Below are 23,556 nucleotides of genomic sequence, written 5' to 3'. Positions count from 1 at the left end.
GTGTGTATGTTTTATTTCAGTCTTTCAGTCACACTTGTATTCAATATCATTCATAAGTTCGTTAAAGTAAATCTCGAGAAAAATAGTAGATTTTACAACGAGTCCACAAAACGAACCATTTTATCCGAGACTTAGTAGCTGATCTAGTCGAGGATAAAATGGTTTTATGGACGAGTTATAAACTGTGCTTTTCATTTCGATTGCGAGGAAATAAAACAGTAGTATAACATAACATTTCTTTAATTAATATTCAAAGTAAAATTAGTACACTTTTGAATACTGTAGGAAATTGTTTTTCCGGCATATTAACGGTATTTTTCAGATTTTGTGAAGATGACATATTGTGAGAAGATCGCTCTGACGATATTTAAAAAATTATCGTAAACTTTGAGATATTTTTCCCGAAACTTTCCCGACACAACTCTCTGTGCATTAATTTCAATAAGCGTATTAGGAGAAAGTGCTAAATCCTCTTCTTCACTGGACATTTTTAACAATTTTAGCAAATTTGAAGAAATTAATAAACGCACGAAGAAACAATACCCGTTTCCCGCCGCTTTTTTTTAATCTTACGACATTGTTATTAGGCTTGGGCTCCAGACCTATACAGCCTACTATTAAATTAATTTTGTAATATATATATTTTTTTTTAATAATCATATAACCTACCGTATTTTAATTTAAATTTTAATATCTTTTATGTCTTAAAAACACATGAGGCAAATAAGTTAAAGTAAATATTATAAAATAACAAATTCTATCTCTGAACTTTTTTATGTGTTTGGCTGTATGGTTCTTTGCCTTAATATAGATACATTTATGAGTAGATACGTTAGTGCACTTGTGCACAAATCGATTTTGAGCAGCCTATATCGTGCCCAAATAAGCAATTTCAGAGCATGAGAAGTGAAAAGGATATTTTCCACACTAATTAACCGCTTCGCACCCAACTTCAAGTAAATTAGAAAATAGTGTACCTACGAAAATAACAAATGACCTTGACCTTTATAATGTCAAACGGAGGGTATTTAAAAATAAATAATTTTTTAGCTCATTTGAAATTTATTTCTCTCCATTTAAAGTCTAGTTCTTGCCCATATTTAGATTTATATTATAGTGTATACGGTGTTTTCCGTTCGATAGAAATATGTAGCAAATATTTATATGAGTTAAGCTTTTATATTTGGTATATGATATACTCTTCTTTTTAGAATGAATGTGATCAATAAATAAATCTCTTGAAGAGGAATGAAAAGGAGGAGCGATCATACCATGTTACTACAACTAACGAGCGAGATTAGTGAGTTGTTAATTTTATTACCTACCCTCCCAATTACAACATGTGTGAGGATTATGTATCTGTTTGCTCATAAGTCACCATACAGGTCGCATGACGAAGTTGATGATAAAAATCCTCAACCATCTCCTAAAAAATTAACCTCTAAATTTACTTTCGACATCGAAACAAAATTGTAAGGACCGACCGTACCTAAAACCCCTGAGACTTTTGTTAAAATGTTAACAGATGTTCAACGTTTTGACAGCCCAGATTGGGCCGAAGTCAGGTATTCTGACACCCAGAAAGGCTACAGACTTTCTTGCCTTTGTGGATCTTGAATTGAATGGTGAAAATAAACCTTATGATACCTTGACACATCTAACCAAGGCTGACAAGGCATACGCAGCTATAACGTTTGGCATTCTTAAACAAAAAGAGTCTTAAGAAAAATGTATACTTACGTAGTTTATTATCGTGGGCTAAATCAGAAACTGGGGTTGTGGATAATTTAAGTGATAAATTTGAGGGACCCTTTTTAAAAGGTGAATTTCATTAAATTTCCACTGAATGGTTACAAATGGTTTGAGGTTATAGATCTGAAATTATAGAAGTGCAGAGAGATGCGATTCTCAAATTATAAGTTGTCAAGTCTCATATAATTCAGGAAATTAAAGCTCAGGGCATTCTAAATTTAGCTCAATTCTCCCCCATATTGATTCCCCCCCCCCCCCCTTTTCTGGTACCAAATAGCGATGGATCGGCCTGTCCCATCTTCAATCTGAAGTCCCTCAACAAATTTGAAAAAATCTAATTCACCTAATAAAAATGCACACCCCCGACTTTCTTCAGCCACAAAACTGGATGTGCAAAGTAGATGTAAGCCAGGCATATTTTCAGTTGAACGTTTCAAAAGTACACAGATGTTTTCTTTGGTTAAGTTACAACAACGAACACTTAGAAATGACCTGCCTGCCTTTCGGTCCATGTACAGCTCTCAAAACCTTCTCCATACTTACCAATTGGATAGCTCAAAAGCTTAGTCAAAGTCACAATATAAGAGTTCTCGTATATCTAGACGACTTCCTGTTTGTCCATCAGGATCCTGTCGCTCTTAAAAGTCACGTACTTGACGAGATCTCGGGTGGTGCGTGAACTTAGAAAAGTCTATAACGATCCCGCAAAAGGCCATCACATATCTAGGCGTGCTTTGGAGACCCTGAGATAACCTGAAGTCTCTACCAGAAGACAAAAGCAACCTGCTTTTGAAAAAGGTTTGTCAGGTCGCAAAATTAGGAAAAGTGAATTTAAAAGAAGTTCAGTATCGTACGACTATTCAACTCCGCTAACTTCATTGTGCCACGAGGCTTAAAACATCGTTATCTTCTGAGATTCATGAATTCTCTATTGAAACATCCGATTAAAAAGGTGGAACTTCCACAAGAGATTCTGTTTGTTGAACTGGTGGATTTCAGAACTACCATCTCGAATCAACCCTGTTTTTTTCCAGTTCACTTTCTTGCAACGGACGCTTCAGACCTAGCCTGGGGCGCCCAGCTCGACAACGTCGCTCTGACCTTCCCGCCGCCGTTATAAACGCAAATGATTAATGAATCTGACCGCACCACAAATCAACCGCGTGGTTAAGCTCGCCGCATCACTGCATTTACTAGTGATAGTATGAGATTATAGTAGTAGTGATTTGACTGATATATAGTGTAGTACTATAGTGTAGTGTGTGAAAGAAACCCACAGATCTCGGAAAAGAGACGATTGAAGCTTCATCTGAGTACGAAAATAAACATCTGCAACCCCTTTGATATTCCAGGTAAGCGCGCTTGTTCCTTTCATCAATCCTCTTTGTTCACACCTTAACTTATCCCGCAATCTACAGTCCACAATTATTGCAACAACAGCTGGTGATTTTTTGAACCAGATTCACCAGTAAAGAAGTTATTTTGCTTAAAAACAATGCATACGATGGTCTACTTGAAGGTTTTAGAAAATTAAAAATTGATTAAATTAGCACCATATTAGTTTCCTAAATATTTTCAAAAAAGTATACACTCACGTTAATACTTATACTTATACGCGTATTCTGGAGGGGGCAAATCTGCGCTGACTCGGGGCAAACAGAGCAGGAGGCTCAAACCACCCTCCTCCACACTCGCTGTGGACTTTTGCAAAATCAGGGGGCTTCGCTCAAATTTAAATGCCGTCCACTTTCACCTGGAGACGGCGAAGCCGGCCCTGCTCTTTTTAACCGAGACACAGATATCCTCACTGGCTGATTCATCTTACCTTTCCTACCCGGGGTATAATTTGGAACACTCCTTTATACCACGGGCTGGCGTGTGCGTTTACGTCAGGGAGGATGTCTGTTCTCGACGCCTGAGTTTTCTTGAAGGTCAGGACCTATCCATCATCTGGCTGCGTGTAGACTGCGATGACCATCCGCGAATCTACGCATGCCTGTAGCGCCCCATAGCGGTAACGCAGAAACTGACCGGCTCCTCGAACACATCCAAATGGCTACAGATTCCGTATTGGAGCAGAGATCGTGTTTTTTGGCGATTTTAACGCCCACCACGCCGAATGGCTAGGCTCACGTACCACCGATCATGCAGGGAGATCTGTTCACGACTTCGCCTTAGCATATGGTCTGACGCAACTGGTTATTGCGCCAACGCGAATCCCAGATGTGCAAGATCATACACCTTCACTGTTGGACCTCCTGTTGACCTCACATCCGGACGGCTACCTAGTTTCCGTTGACCCTCCTCTTGGATCGTCGGACTACTGCCTGATCCGGAGCACCGTGCCGATCACGCGCCTAACACGGCCCCGCTTCTTAGGCTGTCGCCGCGTGTGGCACTATAGGTCAGCAGAGTGGGACGAGATGCGGTGCTTTTTTGCATCCTACCCATGGAGGTAGATCTGTTTTTCGCTGGGAGATCCAGATGCCGCTGCTGACGCTGTTGCTGATGTGGTACTGCAAGGTATGGAACTCTTCATTCCATCCTCCTCTGTGCCTATCGGTGGCAGGTCCCAACCATGGTTTGACCCTGCAAAATGTCCTCTCGCCGAAAGCAGGAGTGCTATCAGGCTTGGGTCAATGCGGTGGTATCTAAGGATGTGAATTCCAGCGAACTTAAAAAACACTTCAATCATGCCTCCAGGTCCTTCAAAAGAGTTATTGCTGACGCGAAATCGAAGCATATTGGCAGAATTGGCGAGAGACTTGCACGCCTTCCCTCAGGAACTCGTGCGTTCTGGTCGCTCGCCAAGGCTGTCCAAGGAAACTTCTGCCAGCAAGCCATTCCGCCACTGCACAGGGATGATGACTCGCTGGCCCATGACGCGAAAGAGAAAGCTGATCTCCTGGGCTCCCTCTTCGCGTCCAACTCGACTCTGGATGACCAAGGTGCACCACCACCGCATATTCCGCGGTGCGATTCATATATGCCGGAGGTAAAAATCCGGCATGGTGCCGTGCTTAAGGCGCTTCTCACCTTGAACATTCACAAATCGAGCGGGCCCGATGGCATTCCCCCGATAGTGCTGCGGACTTGTGCTCCGGAACTGGCGCCGGTCCTTACCCGTCTTTTCCGGCTCTCCTACTCATCAGGCGTAGTCCCAAAATTATGGAAGGCGGCTTTAGTGCACCCGATCCCTAAGAAAGGTGTACGCTCAGATCCGTCCAACTACCGCCCCATTGCCATTACCTCCATTTTCTCCAAAGTAATGGAGTCGATCATCAACCGCCAGCTCTTGGGATACCTAGAGGGGCACCAGCTAATCAGCGACTGCCAGTACGGTTTCCGTCAGGGTCGCTCAGCTAGTGATCTTCTTGCGTACCTCACCCATAAATTGGCACAAGCGGTTGAGTCGAAGGGAGAGGCGTTGGCGGTGAGTTTGGACATAGCGAAGGCCTTTGATCGGGTGTGGCATAAAGCGCTTATAGCGAAACTGCCATCCTATGGGCTTCCCGAGAAGTTGTGCAAATGGGTCACTAGCTTTTTGGCTTACGACTTAAAACCCATAAACTCTGGTGTCCCGCAAGGCTATGTGCTATCCCCTACGCTGTTTCTTCTGCATATCAATGATATGCTGCAAATCAGCAATATTCATTGCTATGCAGACGACAGCACGGGGTATGCTTCCTACACCGGCCGTGCCAACATGTCCCGGGATAGCGTCGACGAGAACCGGAACAAACTTGTGTCTGAAATCGAGACTATGCTTTGCAAAGTCTCGGAATGGGGCCGACAAAATTTAGTCCAATTCAACCCCAAGAAGACACAAGTTTGTGCGTTCACCACTAAAAAGTCTCCCTTTGTCGTATCCCCTCGATTCGAGATCACTTCTCGAACTGCCACAGCCTGTATTGGCATACTTGGCGTCGATATATCGAGCGACGTTCAGTTCCGTGGTCACTTGGAAGAGAAGGCCAAACTGGCCTCTAAAAAGCTTGGTGTACTCAGTAAGGCGAGACAGTACTTCACTAAAAGCCACCGCTTGCAACTTTATAAGGCGCAAATTCGGCCTCACATGGAGTACTGTTCTCACCTCTGGGCGGGTGCTCCCCAGTACCAGCTTCTTCCATTTGACCGCATACAACGAAGAGCGGCTCGAATCATCGACGATCAAGTCATCTCCGATCGGCTTGATTCTCTAGCATTGCGTAGAGATGTGGGTTCTCTCTGCGTCTTCTACCGCATTTATCACGGGGAGTGCTCAGAGGAGCTGTTCGGGTTGATTCCAGCGGCCGAATTACACCATCGGACATTACGTGCAAAGTACCATCCGCATCACGTATGGCATTCCACAACCGCGCGTTTTCTTCGAAATTTCTTGCCTCGCACAGCCACTTTGTGGAATCAACTACCGGCAGCGGTCTTCCCGAACAGATACGACTTAAGGACCTTCAAGAAAAAAGAATACTCCCACCTTAAAGGCCGGCAACGCATTTCTTGACACACCTGTTGTTGCGGATGTCCATGGGCGGTTGCCTCACCTCTCCCCATCCCGTGAGCCTCTTGCCCGTTTGCCCCCTCTCATATAAAAAAAAAAAAAATACACCGCTGCGTCCGATGGAACCGCGGGTAAAGCATCTTGCCCACTCGTCCTTATGGGTCTCTTCGACGGTATGTATATTGTTCATTCTTCTTCCTGTTAGCTTTAACTACCTACTCTTGTCAGAAATACTGAAACAAAGAAAATAAAAAATCTTTTGCAAATAACATTTTATTGCTGTTACAGTGTGTTAGTTAATACATAAATATGAAATAATTAAAAATATAAAAAACTTATTCATAGTGGTCTCCATTGGCTGCAATACAGTCCTTTAAACGTGTGGCCAGTTATCAATAGAAGCGCACACTCATCCATGGGAAAATTCTTTACTGCTAATCGTATGGATTGTTTTTGGGACTCCAAATTATCATGGCGTTTAGAGCAAGGCGTATTCTCTAAAACTGACAATAAATCATAATCTAGAGGATTAAGATTGGGACTAGGTGACGGCCAGTCTTCAGCTCTGATGAAGTCCGAAACGTTCGTTTCCAACCAAGACTGCGTAGACCGAGCTTTATGAACCGGCGCCGATTCTTGCTGGAAGGACCTTGCTGGTTATTGAAAATGGTGTTGTTAAGGGGCTTCACTACTTCTCAAGAATGGTATCTTGATACACTTGTGCCGATGTTTTGATACTTAGATACCTTTTTCACAAAAGTATGGTTCAGTTACTCCTTCATAGCTAATAGCCCAACTTATTAAATTCAAATTCAAATATTTTTATTCAAAATAGGATTTAAAATCACTCACTTATTGAACGTCAAAATCTACCACCCATTCAAAAGAGACTGCCTCAGACCTGAGAAGAATGGGCGCAAGAAACTCAGCGGGGTTTTTTTTTAAATATAAAATATAGATTACAAAGTAATATCGTACAATAAACATTTATAATTAAAGAGCCTGAGGGTGTTCGCTTTATTCCCAGTCCGTGGTGTCATTAAGAAAATCGTTTATGCTATAATAACCTTTCCCACACAAACGTTTTTTTAACAATTCTTTTAAATTTCGTAACACATTTGTTTTGTACATTTTCTGGGATCATATTGTAGCAGCATATACATCGCCCAACAAAAGACTTTCTAACCCGACCCAACCGAGTAGTAGGCATAACAAGTTTATGTTTGTTCCTCCATGTAACCATCACTGAAGTCGGATAGTGCCCACGTTGCACTCTGTCGACTTATTGGGAAGCTTCCTAAAGGCTTTGAGCATAAATTCGGTCATTTTGTTTGTTTAAATGTTGCTCAATTGTAACAATTTTCTCATCCGTAAACTAAATTTTTCTGTGACCCTTTGGTACGCTTGAGTAGTTGATTCGATTTTACCACCCTATTCTTTTTTAAATTATCAGTTAAGAAATGACCAATACGTCTGTTATAGGCTGCAAATACTAAGTCATCTTTTAAGATACGCGACATGGTTTTAGGTGCTACATTCATCTCCCGAGATAAATCTTTTACTTTCGGACAGGATTTCTTCGACTTGTTTCGCTTACTGCTTTAACCACCTTTTTCGTAAGAACACTACGTGGACGGAATCAAATCAGAGGAGGTCTCATTGTACCTATTAATAGCCCGGTACACATACATTTTAGTAATACCAAGCGTATGGAGAGTTTTAAAAATTGCATTTGGCTCCGTACCTAGTTTGTGTAATGTAATAACAGCGATTATTTACCACCCCACTCGATTTTAATATCGCAAAATATTGTACAATGTGTTGGCGCCAAAATGAAAAAACTCAATGAACAATCATAATATAAAAATGACAGATTTCAAATTCAAATGTAATATTTTGTTTATTTGTAATTGTAACAATATTTATGGCCAGACTAAGTAGGTAAATAGCTCTAATTTATTTAGTAAATTATTAGATTTTTATTTCATGAATTGGTTTTGGAATACCAAACTTTTAACAGACTGCGCTTATCCCTAGATCTCGTCGGGGGCATAACAGCACGGGAGAGTGTTATACTTAATACTAACGTAAGTATCCATCCCCACTCTGTGGTAATACCCTTCCGTGATTGTAAAATGGTAGATTTTACTGCTGAAGTCCAGATATAGACTTTTCTCATAAAAGACCCATCCTTTGATCTGAATTGACTCAACCAAGGCATTAACTAACAACTCATCTAAAATAGATTTCTACATAATGCAATCGTCAAAAAATTTTATCAACATACTTACATAGTTATTTCTTTAAATGAGTGACAATATCGTGTAACCTAGAAACGGTATCACTTATACTCAAGGCGATACTGCACCACTACATAACAAAATTCAAATCAATAAATGAATATAAAGCAATGTTTTCGTTATTGAAATATGTAAATAGTCTTTGACATAGTTAAACCTATGCTATTCCAACGCTATAATAACGTTTTGATACGTCAACTAGCGTTCTTAAAAATGTTTCTTGTGAAGTATTGTACAAACAGCAGCTATCAACACTAATTTTAACTTCGACATAATATTATATTGTCTTGTTTGATAGTCAAACCAATCCAACGCATAAAATAATGCAAATATTTATAGTGGTTTCTTTTATTACGAGAATTTTTATTTTAGTCGTGTTTCGGCTATTTAAATATCTTGCTAGGTGTATATTATACTTAGTCAATTAAATAACCAGACCTCTTTCGTGGGCTAACGAGACTCCACATTCTTGAAACACAATAGGACCTCTCTGCCCTGTGCTTCCCCGGGCGTAAAAAGAATAGGGGAGTCCGAGGCCCAAGGGTGTCGCAATAGGCGACTAAGGGCTTTTTAGTAGTGGGATAGTCACTCTGCCGTCTTATGACATCAGCACAATCGGGCCAGACTCATCCGGGTTAATTACTACACTCGCGAGCCGGAGAATCCCCCCGTGAGCATTCTCGCTCGGGCTGCCTGTCGTATTCTAGGGAGGGCACCGCGCATGGCCGAGGACCCACGAGGTTGTATCACCACGGCACCCCGCTCCACGCTTAATGTGGACTTTTGCAACATCAGGGGAATCCACACCAATTTAAACGCCGTCGACCACCAACTTGAGACGGCGCAGCCGGCCTTGTGTTTCCTTACGGAGACGCAGATATTATATCGACCTAGCGATACGTCACATTTAACGTACCCCGCATAACAAAATTGAGCATAATTTTTTGCCGCATGCCGGAGTATGTGTGCTCGTTAGGGAGGATATCTGCTGTCGCCGTCTCGGCAATTATGATGGTAGGGACCAGCTGTCTACTCTCTGGCTACGTGTAGATTTTGAGGACCGCGTCCGCATCTATGCGTGTGTCTACAGGTCCCATAGTGGTAACGCAGAAACGGATCATCTCATGGACTGCGTTCAAGTGGCAATTGACGACGTGCTTGCACAGATATCCTCCAATGAAATTGTAGTCTTGGGTGATTTCAACGGGCACAATTCCTAATGGCTTGGATCACGTACCACAGACTACGCAGGGCGATCTGTGCATAATTTTGCTTTGGCGTGTGGTGTATCCCAATTGGTTGAGTCGCCAACGCGGCTCCCGGATGTGGATAGCCACATACCGTCCTTATTCGTTTCTTATTATTATTATTATTCTTTTGTTGACTACACATCCCAATAGTTACCATGTCTCTGTCGACGCCCCTCTCCTGGTTAGGAGTGTAGTGTCTATCCGACGTCCACGTCGCAGACCACCAGCGACCCGGCGTATTTGGCACTACAAGTCAGCAGATTGGAATAGGATGCGTTCCTTTTTTGCATCCTACCCTTGGGGCAAGGTTTGTTTCCCTTCGGATGATCCTAGTGCCTGCGCCGTTGCAGTAGCCGATGTGACCGCAGGGCATGGATAATTTTATACCAAGCTCTGTAGTACCGCCCTGGATCGATGCATCAGTTAAAGCAGCATCTGACTGCAAGAAACAGGCGTATCGAACTACGAAATATAACCGTGCCTACAGATTTTTTTAGCGGCAAATTGCCCGTGCGAAATCGAAGCACATCGTCAACATCGGCGAGCAGCTTTCCAGTTACGCGACCGTAACACGCAAGTTCTGGTCGATGTCGAAAGCTGCTCTTGGTAACTTCAACCAGCCGTCCCTGCCGCCGTTGCACATGAGGATTGACACCCTGGCCCATACGGTAAAAGAGAAAGCCGATCTCCTGTGCGCTCTTTTTGCCTTCAACTCGACTCTTGACGACAACGGAAAAACACCGCCGACCATCCCGCGGTGTTAGAGCTCGGTATGCCTGAAGTTCAGATAGTTCAGACAGGAAAACTGTTAGGCGAGCTCTGTTTTCGTTGGACGTCAGTAAGTCGAGCGGGCCGGATGGCATTTCTCCAATCGTGCTTAGAACATGTGCCCCTGAGTTGACGCTAACGCGTTTATTCTGGCACTCATATACAAAAGGCATAGTCCCTGACTCATGGAAGTCAGCCCTTGTCCATCCGATCCAAAAAAAGAGACAGTTCGGATCCAGCAAATAACAGGCCTTTAGCTTTTACCTCCCTGCTCTCCAAAATCATGGAGACCATAATTTACCGCCAGTTCTTGGTATACCTAGAGGGTCACCAGTTGATCAACGACCGACAGTACGGCTTTCGCCATGGTCGATCGGCAGGTGATCTTCTGGTATACCTAACACATAGATGGGCGGCGGCTATCGAAAGCTTCCCCCTTACTTTCTGGCCTGGCAGTTAGCCTGGATATAACGAAGGCCTTTAATCGTGTATAGCACAAGGCGCTTCTCTCAAAACTTCCATCATTTGGGCTTCCCGAGAGCTTATGCAAGTGGACCTCCAGCTTCCTCACTGGGTGCAGCATACAGGTTGTTATCGAAGGCTATTGCTCAAATCCCAAGCCCGTGAACGCTGGAGTGCCCCAAGGTTGTGTGCTATCTCCCACACTGTTTCTTCTGTATATCAATGATATGTTGGACACCTCCAACATACATTGCTATGCAGACGACAGCACGGGTGATGCCGTATACGCGGGCCATGCAGGTCTCTCTAGGGAAATCGTCGACCAGTGCCGGGAGAAACTTGTGTCTTTTATCGACTCCTCTCTTGAGAAGGTCGGAGAATGGGATATATTAAAACTTGTCCAATTTAACCCCCAGAAGACTGAAGTTTGCACGTTTACCACAAAAAAAAAACCATTTGTCGCTCCAACAACACTTTCTTTACAGACTCGCCTAGTATCGGAATACTGGGTCTCAAAATCTCGCCAATTCCGCGGCCATCTAGAGAGCAAAGCCAGATTGGCTTCGAAGAAACTGGGCGTTATAAATTGAGCACGGCAATACATCAAGCCGGCCCATATTCTAGTGCTGTACAAAGCGCAGGTCCGGCCACACATGGACGATTGCTGTCATCTCTGGTCTCACGCACCCCAGTATCATCTCGATCCATTTGACCGCATGCAACGCAGAGCAGCTCGAATTGCCGGGGACCCAGTACTCTGTGAACGGCTGGATCACTTGGCGTTGCGTAGAGACATCGCTTCATTGTGTGTCTTCTACCGCATTTATCACGGGGAGTATTCCGAAGAGCTGTTTCACCTGATTCCTGCCGCCGAAATCCACTTTCGCACGACACGCTATAATGTAGGATATCATCCCCACCATCTCGATGTGTGGTGGTCTTCCACAGTGTGGTTTTCAAGGAGCTTTCTTCCACGTACTACAAAGCTGTGGAATGATCTTCCTTGTGCGTTGTTTCCGGGACGATACGACATGGGTACCTTCAAAAAAAGCGCGTACACCTTTCTAAAAGACCGGCTCCTATGATTCCTCTGGTGTTGCAAGAGAATGTGGGCGGCGGTGATCACTAAAATTCTTGTAAGTTGATTTATCTCTTCATAAGAAGTGACAAAAAAGACTATTATTTTTTACTATACATATTTTTATATCGATGTTTCAACGGATTATATAATTATATAGATAAACACAATAATTATAATGATTGTTAATGATTCATTGCATGCGGTCAGTGTGCATAATTTCCTTGTATTCATTGGTAGGTGTGTCTATTACGTTGCCACGTTTTATTTGCCGAGTTTATAAATACGTCTTAGAATCTTGTTATTGTAAACACGCTCAAGGTTGACTGTTGCATATTTAACTAATCACTTGTTTTTCTAGGTTTTTTTGTGTTTCCGGGAACTTTTTCAACTGTTTTTTTTTTAATAAAGGTGACAAATAGGCAATTGATTCAACTAAGGGATATGAACCAGAGGGAGCCTCCTTTGCAAAAGGTGCCGGCTAGATTATGTGTACCACAACGGCGCCTATTTCTGCAGTAATGTATAAGCATTACTGTGTTTCGGTCTTAAGGGCGGCGTAGCTAGTGAAATTACTGGGCAAATGAGACTTAACATCTTATGTCTCAAGGTGACGAGCGCAGTTGTAATGCCGCTCAGAATTTTTGGGGTTTTTCAAGAATCCTGAGCGGCACTGCATTGTAATGGGCAGGGCGTATCAATTACCGTCAGCTGAACGTCCTGTAGGTATCGTCCCTCATTTCTATAAAAAAAAATATGAAATCCAACCGCCTATGATCATTCGATACCAAATTGTAAGAGATATATTAGTCTGTTTGTTTTGTAGCTGGACCATCAGAAGTGGGAGTTATAGAGGTAATACATGCTATAGGATATATCGGCGCAAATACTACAACACGAATTGAAAACACGTGCACTTGCACCGAGCCCCATAAATACTGCCGCATTTCAAAACACGTGCAGTAGCACGTGCGCCGGGTCCTATAAATACAGCCGCACGGTCTACACTTGAGTCTCAAGAAACATATTGATACGGTATGCAATAGAGCCCGATTTGTCCTCAGTCGCCTTTATCCACTTGTGTGTGGGCGAAGCAAACTTCCGCTCAAACACAAAGTGACGCTGTACAAAACCATCGTACGGCCCATACTGTCATACGCAAGCGTCGTTTTCGCGCACACCCGACCGAGCTACTTACGTCGTTTGCAAGTAGTTCAAAATAAATTCACGCGCATGGCAACCGGAGCCCCGTGGTTCATCCGAAACATTGACCTTCACCGCGACCTAGAGCTTCCGACAATAGCTCAACACTTTAAAGAGATCTCGCGACGCTTCTTTGACAAGGCGCCTAACCATCCCAACATCTTGGTTAGGAAGGCATGCGGGTACACCCCCCTTCACCATAGTCTCAATCCAATAAGACGTCCCAGACACGTAACGGTAGACCCGGATGACGACATCACCATCGCGAACGCGACACCTACACAAACACCGACACAGACACGCACACACCGCCTTCGCAGGCGTAGGCGCGGTCAACCACCGCAAACCACTGGCACTCGTCGCTCTGACGATGGCCAGCGGCCCGCACCCTAGATACACCACACATTGTTTTGATATCCGACGAGACGTTAGTCCTCGTCCTGTAATCGCTTCACTACACTCGCTCACACACGGACTGACTGACGGACTGACATACACCACTTACACAATCACAAACACACTCCACAAACAGACACAAACACGAACATACATGCACACAAACATTTACACTACGTACATACATACAAACACACATACATACAATCATAAACACATACATACACACTTACATACATTACACAAAACATCACCACACTCGCCGGCGAGTGTGTTCTTCTCATCTTTTCATCTTCATTTTCATTTTCATTCTCTCTCCTTCTCACAAGCACACAGCCGGTCTGAGGTTCGAGTCTCCTTAGGAGACGCCCCGCGACTGTTGTTGCGTAGTCTTTGCGGCCTCCACGGCCCACGTCCTACTTCGCTGTGAAAGCCAGGGCTGCTAACAGCACAGAGGAGGTTTTAGTCGGTATGGGGTGTCCGCTCACGCGGACACTCGAGTCCGACATATCAATTAAAAAAAAAAAAAAAAAAACACTTGAGTCAATCGTGCTCGGGCCTCGGGCTGTCGTACGGTACGGACCTCTCTGGGACGTCGTAACGCTGCCCGTTGAATAAACGAAAGTAATAAAATACTTACTCGTGTAGTTTTCTTTGGAAGAACCAGTGAGTGATCTTCAGCAAGATAGCAATTGTGATGTCAACAGTAATGACGTCACACCTTTTAAAAACAATACAGAGGTTCTTTCCTCGTCAGATATAAATATAATGTAATTACTTATGTATAGCTTTTGTACACACTTATGTTTTTGTTGTTTGGCGGAACGTATAGCAAAACCAGATTAAAATAGACATTATAGTTTTATTTCGTATCCATCGAGTCGGTCCGCGGTCGGTCGTTATAATAAAAGTATCGTAATTTTAATGTGCGGTGTTTCAAATTAAATTCCAAATATATTTATTCAAAATAGGATATGATATCACTTATTGATGTAAAAACTACCACCCATTCGAAAAAGTATGTTTAATTCCCATTCTAAAAATTATTTATAACATTTATTATTGTTATTATTTATGTAGTTTTAGACAACAATAGGGCTTTCATCTTCATTCATCATCATTCAAGTTTATTTTCAATGGCTCACTTTGTCAATATGGCTTCAAATAAAACGTTTGCAACAAAAACATATATATTAATGGAAATAAACACGGAACTAACTCGTATGCGAGTGTATTAATTTAAATAATATAAAATATTACTTTTATTTGATAAGTTTAAAGAGATAAATTACCAATTACCTCAACAAAAAAGATGTTATAGTATTTTCTTTGATTAAAGCGAGTGTTACACATTTAAATAATTTCAGGGGGACGAGATCTGGAAAGGTCATTCGTTTTCATGGGGACGAAATCTGGAAAGGTCTTGAAACGTCGGGATAGCTAAAATAAAAATGTAACATTAACGCAAAAATCTAATGCAAAAACAGTTACTGTTACACGCGTTTTAATCCTTTAAAAGTGTTTTATTTAAGATTTTATTGTATTGGACTCGGAAAGCGTTAATAGATTTTTGGGTGTTATCAACCCACATATTGCACGTGTAAAAGCTCTGACAGAATGACTTGAATGGCATGATCTTTACTTCTTCTGTGCATAACAAATCTGCGAGCTAACTGACTCCCTCTAACCGCCAACGCCCTCCGCTTCCTATCAATGTCACAATTATCCCAGGTATGTGGACTTGTGCACCCTAACCAGCTCTGCAGCGTACAATCTCTCTGGAGGTACATAGCTCGGAGAAATTTAACCTGCCTTTTTCACATTATATTATTTAAATCCATGCTTTTCTGCATAGTCTTCGAACGCACGCAGCAAATCTCCCAGCGCGCAGAGCGATGGGCTCAGCAACACCATAATATCTTGCGTGTAACTGGTTATGCTGATTTGTTCACCAGTGCCTAAAGATTCCGATGAGTTGCTGAGGCATGCCAATACGTTTGAGCTTGTCCCAGAGAGGAAAACCCGATAGGGTTTTCCTGCTTGTAAGTCTCGGTGAAAAGTCCCGCTCAAAATCCAAACTGTGCATCATGTAGTTATATGTAGGTATTGATCCAGTTATTTAGAGTCTATATAATTTATGATGAGGATATTATAGTTCTCAATCTACCCGCAACCGTAGAGGGTGCAGGTCCCTACCCTCTAACGGTCGTTTTCAATAAGGTATCTCTAGTTACGGATACCGTGCTGTCATCGTTTAATGACAAGATCTTATGAATCCATAGTTATGTCCAATATAGTTATACGGCCGTTCCCAATATACTATCTACAGATAGTTATATATTACTACCTTCTTTCTACTGTCAGTAATTAGCTGTTAATAATCTGAAGCTGTCCCAATACACCCGATAAGTCATTCATATCGCATATTGGGACGTGTGAATTGCAATTTCCATACAAACTTCTATCGCTGGTAAGCTATACGTGCTCCCATTGACAGACAGCGTGTACGGATGAGTTATACCGTCGATAAGTTTATTGGGACAAAAAAGTCAACGATAGTTAGGATTTTTTATCTCAAGTAGGCCACAACCGGAGATAGACTGAATATTGGGAATGGCCGTTAGTACAATGCTTTATGTCGATAGGTTATTGAAATATAAGTGAGCGTAAAATTATAGATTTTTCTACCTCTAGTAAGTTAAACTAAGGATAGATAGGTTATTGAAAACGGCCGTAAATTGCAAAGACGGCCATAACAAGGCCATAGTAGATATTGTAATTATAACGGAAAAGGCGTGGGCCATAAAATTTGCCGATGACCGCCATAACCTATGCGATACCTACACTTCTGCTGCTCGATTTTCACTAAATAGGTAGGTATACCTCTTTTTCTGTCCTGTGTTTGAAACTAACTCCACAAACAATTTTTTTAAACTTAAAACTTCAACAAACCAGAATTTAATGGCGTTACAAATCCAATATTATTGTTTATAATCAGTTCTGCCGATGAGTAATGCCTTATGACCCAGTTCTAGCGGGGTATAAAACGATATACCTATTCATGGTAGCAGCTGCCGGAATACATATTACAAACAACTAATAGCGAATCTACATTATTCAGAATATTATTCTCTTCCACGGAAACTTGAATGTATATTATTGTAGATTTAAAATGTATTATTTATTCAGTTTATTTTGCGTAGTTTTTTTATATTTATGACGAAATATCTGTGAAGTTTGCAAAGCAAACAAAACTATCAAGTTTTATACGCATTTAGGTGCCTGTGTGTAATAATATGACGATTTATTTGTATGCAAGCGACTTGATTTTGACTTTCAATAAGTGATATATCCTATCTAACTATATATATAAAAATGAATTGATGTTCGTTAGTCTCGCTATAACTCGATTTGGCGAATTTTGGTCTTAAATTATTTGTGGAAGTCCAGTGAAGGTTTAAAAGTTTAATAAATCTGAAAAAACACGGAATAAATAAAACAAATAATAGTTTAAAATGACTCACTGACTAGAAGTTTTATATCTTTCTAACTTTTTCAGGAGGTAAAAAATAAAATTAATTTTAGATAACTATAGTAGGTAGATTAAATACAGTTGTTAACTATCTATCAGATTATGTAGATTGATATACTTATCTTAAGTTTGGTCACAAATTATATTACTGAACGCAAACAATATAATTTGACGTAACATACAAAAGTTTAGGTTTTTTATTTATCGATTGAGGCAGTACGAAGTCTGCCGGGTCAGCTAGTTTTGAATAAAAATATTTGAATTTGATACGGTTTTTTAACCGGTGCGTTACGGACACGATCAGGGACAGGAAGCCACCTACCATAAATTTTAGGTCACATGTTCCATGTACATACAAATTTTCAAAAATAAAATTACAATGTATAGTTTCGCACCTGTCAGCCACGTGACATTCGATCGGCGACGGTAGCGTGTTAACTGTGGAATTTCTTCAGCGTTCTTCACGTGTTTTAATATAATCGTTTAACTGCGCAGTTTTCATGAATACCACTTTAAATTGAACGTAACAGAATTAGGAATTACTGTAAATCTGATTTTAGTAACTTATTTATAATATGACGTAATTCCAGAAAAACGTTTCAAACCAAAATCATATCGAAATTGAGTTAAGAACACACAACTGGTCAGGTGATTTATATTAACGGACTGACAAATGGCAGCCCTACTGAATCTTTAAATGACATCATGACTTAGTAGCCCAACCCACATGTATGGAATACACTAATATTTAGTAAACTTTTAACACGAATTCCTTCAAATGTGATGTTTGTGGCTTGGAACGTTTTTCAGGAACTCGTCCAATTATTGATCGAATCTGGTATTTGTAGTCTGTAGCGTAGCTTTGCAAATACCTTAATAGGTACGTTTCTGAGCTAACATCTCTCCCTGGAACAATTCTTTTTTCAAGATTCCGTTACAGTCCCATTCATAGCTTGCACGATTCACCAAATTTAATTTGTAACCAAAATGTATGAATAATGCGGGACTCGAAACCGCGCCTCTTGGGTTCCATCCAGCCAACCGATGGTTAAGACATACCAAGACTTATGAACCATGCTTTACTCGAACGGTTGGCTCAGTTGGTTAGAGTGCTCGTAGTGAACCCGAGAGGCGCGGGTTCCAGTCCCCTATCGTTCATAAATTTTCGTTACAAATTTAATTCCTAGAAGTGAGGGATATCACTTTTAAAATTGTTTATATTTATTCGATCTCATATTTCCTTATTCGCACATCGCATTAAGTTTTATTGTCATCTAAATAGACGCTTTTTTGTCTTCACAATTACGGAGAAGGTACGAATAGAATAGAACTGAAAGAATGTTCTTCACAGTTATATTTTTCTGGATATACAGATAGTCAAGCATATGCCTACTACAGAATAAACATAATTGTACATAAGTCCCATCGGACTTAGTACCCCAGGTGTAAATTACCAGTGGGAGGCTCCTTTGCACAGGAAGCTAGACTATGGGTATCACAACGGCGCCTATTTCTGCCGTGAAGTAGTAATGTGTAAACATTACTGTGTTCTAAAGGCGTCTAGTTCTGGGGTCTAAAGGCGCCGTAGCTAGTGAAATTACTGGGCAAATGAGACTTAACATCTTATGTCTCAAGGTGACGAGCGCAATTGTAGAGCCACTCTGAATCCTGAGCGGCACTGCATTTTTATGGGTAGGGCGTATCAATTACCATCTGAGCAGAACGTCCTGCACGTCTCGTCCCTTATGTTTATTTATTTCGCGAACAGGACGAATACCATGTCTGTTGGTGCACCGCCAGGTTGTATTAAGGCTTCTATCCCAAAGAACCTCCCCTTTTCAGCTTCAAGGAAGTATTTGTTTCAGGGGAGATACTGTATCATTATGCATTGATGATGGGGAATAAGGAGATTAAAATCATCACTGCACGACGGTTGATATTAGAACTTTAAGTCTGTGATTGGAAATGCTACCCGGGATTTCCCACCTGTATTCATCTTTTATTGAAGTAATGTTGGATGTTTGTAACATGATGGTGGTTAAAGGCAATGCTACAGAAAGCGCCAGTCATACAGAGTTCTCCAGTTCTCTACAAATCACGAAAAACCTCGTCTATATTATAATCGAGACAGCTTTACTGAAACTTTATTAGAAGGCAGCTGGTAACCATTTAGAAAATTCATCCCATTATTATTTCAAAATGAATTACCTATTTAGTTGTCTTTTCTCGTCCCTACCATATAAAGGCTTCTATTATTTTTTATTTTATTTATTTATTTATTATAATTAAATACATTGTTCTACATGCCTAATATAAATTTACAGTCTCAATCTCAAAAACAGAAACAAAGAGGCACCTTTAAATTAAATTCCTCTGGATGGCTCACTAGGAAACCCTGTGCAGAGCCAACCAGTGATTACTGTCTGCTATGTAATTTTATTTAATGTTAATAATTAATGAAATAGAACTAAGACTGACACTTAAACAATATTTATCTAACTTTAAAGCATACCTATCTTATAATAAGAACTGTATAAAATTAAATAATAATAGATAAAGCAAATAGTTATATAGATAAAGCAAAGTTATAAATAAACATTCATAATTAAATATATGAATTTTCTCGGTTTCATCATAGCTGAATTGTAAAAGCCACTCTCGTACTGTAGATCTTACTTTGTAAGAAGAGAGGTCCGCAATTTTTATTTTATTATTTACTTGGTTCTATATTGAAGGTCCTTGATAGATAGCATGATTTCGACACATGACAAGATTGAACTTCGGAACACAGTAAACATTTTTGAATCTAAGAGAAGGTATAGCCAAATTTTCTTTAAGGCGACCGGGCTTTTTGTGCTGGTTGATTATAAAGCAGTGTTGAAATAATTGTCGAACGGTAAGGACTCTTGTTTCTTTGTAGAGCATATGAGAAGGGTACATGAAAGGTTTATATGCTATTATTTTTAGAAGCATGCGTTGGGCTCATTCAAGACGTATTAAATGGGTTTTATTTGCTCCTCCCCAGGATTCTTCAAGGAACACGTAGATCTCGGTTTATCTTTGAAAACAAATATAACAAAAAACAATTATAATATTCTCATTAGTACGTTCAATAATTAATAAAATGGCATTATATACCCATTCGTTTATTTCGTTTAGTTCATTTTTCAACTAAGTATCTTGTTCTAGATTCACATTGATTACATAACTTGTGTTTCCTCTACGTAACCTTTCGTTATCCAAGGTTAGATCGACTATGAATTGAAAATATTGTTTATCAAAGTATAATAACGCTATGCCAGTCGGTATAAATACATAAACTCACTACCTACATTTACAAACAATGTTTTTGAAGTGAAAACTTATTTAGCGGTGATGAGCACTTTTCATGGGATGGGTATAAAATGTTAAACTCGCGTCAGGACACGTGGCCTGATCGAAAATTCGTAAGACAGTCATTAAAATTATGAATAAAAGATTAATACTTGTAACTAATTATAGTAAGGCTTTTTCAACTTAATGAAAAATCATACGGTCATATTACCAGTGGTTAAATCATTGTGATTTCGATGGCAAAACATCGCGAGAACTAGCCGCACTGCCCCATAACAATATACCGTAGGACATAATACTAGGAAAATAACTAAAGTATACTAATCGCGCCGTATCTATGTCAGTTAACCGTCTAATTTTCTTAACCGCATATGCTGCAGAAAATAAAGGCGATTGTGGAAGCTGATGATACACAATCTACGGCTGAATTAGCAGCAGCTTTCGACGTTAGTGTCAAAACAATATTGGTCCATTTGCGTCAAATTGGCAAGGTAAAAAAGCTTGACAAATGGGTGACCCTTGAACTCAATGATCGCCATCGCGAAGTACGCGTCGGGACCTTGGTGCCTTGCACTGCTCAACAGACACACAAATGAAGGAACTATGAACCGCTTTGTTACCTGCGATGAAAAATGGATTCTGTTTGATAACCGCAAGCGCTCAGCAAGTTGGTTGGATCCGGTTCAGCATCTAAACAATGCCCTAAACGAAAACTTACCCCTAGAAAAGTGATGTTTCGTGGTCTAACGCCGGTGTGATTCATTACAGCTTCTTACCAAATGGGGTGAGCATTACTGCAGATGTGTACTGTGAAGAACTGAACACAATGATGGAGAAGCTGGCACATCTCCTCTCATTGGTCAATCCCTTGTCTCCGCTGCTCCTGCACGACAACGCACGACCTCATACTGCACAGCAGACGGTCTCCAAGTTGCAAGAGCTGGGGTTGGAAGCTCTTCGTCATCCGCCCTACTCACCAGACCTTGCGCCTACAGACTACTACTTTTTCCACAACTTGGATAGCCTCTTGGCGGGAAAAAAAAATCAATACCCGAGAGGCAGTACAAAATGCCTTTGAAGAATTTGTTGCCTCCCATCCAGCTGATTTCTTAAAGAAGGGCATCAATAAACTGCCACTGCGTTGGCAAAGATGCATTGATTGCATGGGTGATTACTTCGATTAATACAAATACATGAAAAAAATTTGTTTAATTTTTTTCATACAAAACGGCAATTTCATAGGTAAAGACTTACCCCCTTATTCATAATGGTCCGCTCACTTTAACAGCCGCTAAGGAGAGTTTTTTCTTATTCTGACTTAGGTCAATAGAAGAAGATAGAGTGAGAATTAGCAATACTTTAAGTTAGCAGACTATTATGAATAATGGGGCTAATAATTACACAGCACTATCGCATTCCTGAGATTTGCATTTAACTCGCGATCTGCACGTTTTTATTTATATTTGTCTGAACCGACTGACCGCGTTCATCAATCATCAATGTTTGAGCTCGGTATCATGTCTCCCGAGCCAGAAATATGTTACACGTGTATTTACTAGATCCCAAAGAAAATATAATAACAGATAATATTTGAAGATTGATCGTTTTCAGAGATAAGTAATATACCTACAGAGATAACACACAATTGTTTGTTTACAAATATTAAAGGCTTGCTAATCTGTTATGTAGACGTTCAGTTTGACTAAAATAAAAAAAAAAAACTTATATTTATATCCTCTGTTTAGGATCATATCTCCGCTGTTTAGGACTACCTATTTGATAATTTTTTTCTCGTGAAATGGTTGGTATACTCCCGAATAGATCGTTTTGTAAGAAACATTCAGATCTGATGATGGACTCTATTTCATTTATTTATTCATAAGTTGCCTTGTTTGACTAAACAAATGATAGAAGTGTTAAGTTATCACTTCAAGACGACCTGTATAGCCGAGTGGTTAGTGATCCTACCTACTAAGCTAGAGGTCCCGGGTTCGAATCCCGGTAGGTGCAAGCATTTATATGATGAATATGGATGTTTGTTTCCGAGTCATGGATGTTTAAATGTATTTATGTATGTTTATATGAATTTATGCATGTTTAAGTAAGTATTTAAGTATATTGTATTAAATATATCGTTGTCTTGTAACCCATAACACAGGCTATATATGCTTAACTTGGGGCAAGATAATTTGTGTAAAAAGTGTGTCAATATTAAAAAAAAAGTCGCACTTTGTACGTTATAGGAACAACTAACAGCAATGGCAATAACAGACCTATGCTCAGTGACGGGTTAAGACTACTTGATGCCCTAAGCAATCCATGCCTGTGGGCCTCCCTGTCCATATGTCAACTAGAATCGGTCTTTTAACCTTTACCGCCTAAAACATTAGTTTTTTGTAAAAAAGATGATGAGATGTAACGTACTTTACAAGGTGCGGCAACAATAAAAACCAAAGCATAATTTATTTATTTATTGAAATGCACCTTGTGGCTTTTCTGAGCATTCAATTCACGCAAGAGAATATTAACGTCTAAGTTTTTCAAATTAGTCCTAGAAACTTTTTTTGGTGTGGTTTTTGGTGACGAGAGAGTGAGACGTGATGCGCTAAGGACGGATTTTTTGTGCTTCTTCTGTTGCCCCATCAGACGTGATGCCCTAGGCAATTGCTTAATTTTACTAAGGGTAAATCCGTCACTGCCTATGCTATGAGGAGTCAATGGAAGAGGAAGACTAACGATCGTTCACCCGTACGCTCGTTGATGCTAAGTGATCACCGCCGCCCACTTTCTCTAGCAATACCAGAGGAATTATAGGAGCGTTGCCGGCCTTTTAGAAAAGTATACGCGCTTTTTTTTAAGGTACCATATCGTATCGTCCTAGAAACACCGCACAAGAAAGCTCATTCCACAGCTTAATAACAATAAGTAAAATCTAAACCATCATATTACTACAGTGTAACAGACATCTTTTCAAAGAATTGCGG

General features: G+C 40.6%; 1 long non-coding RNA gene across 1 annotated transcript; it reads right to left on the bottom strand.

Moving 5' to 3' along the window:
• Positions 1-6,507: 6,507 nt before the first annotated feature.
• On the bottom strand, positions 6,508-8,719 carry LOC126966050 (uncharacterized). The gene is made up of 2 exons (XR_007729654.1): positions 8,542-8,719; positions 6,508-6,753 (listed from the first exon to the last, which is right to left on the bottom strand). It is a non-coding gene; the product is annotated as an uncharacterized LOC126966050 (long non-coding RNA).
• Between the last annotated feature and the right edge of the window lie 14,837 nt (positions 8,720-23,556).

Source organism: Leptidea sinapis, chromosome 9 (genome assembly GCF_905404315.1).
Source record: "Leptidea sinapis chromosome 9, ilLepSina1.1, whole genome shotgun sequence".
NCBI lineage: Eukaryota > Metazoa > Arthropoda > Insecta > Lepidoptera > Pieridae > Leptidea > Leptidea sinapis.
This window is presented reverse-complemented; position numbering and strand designations above follow the sequence as displayed.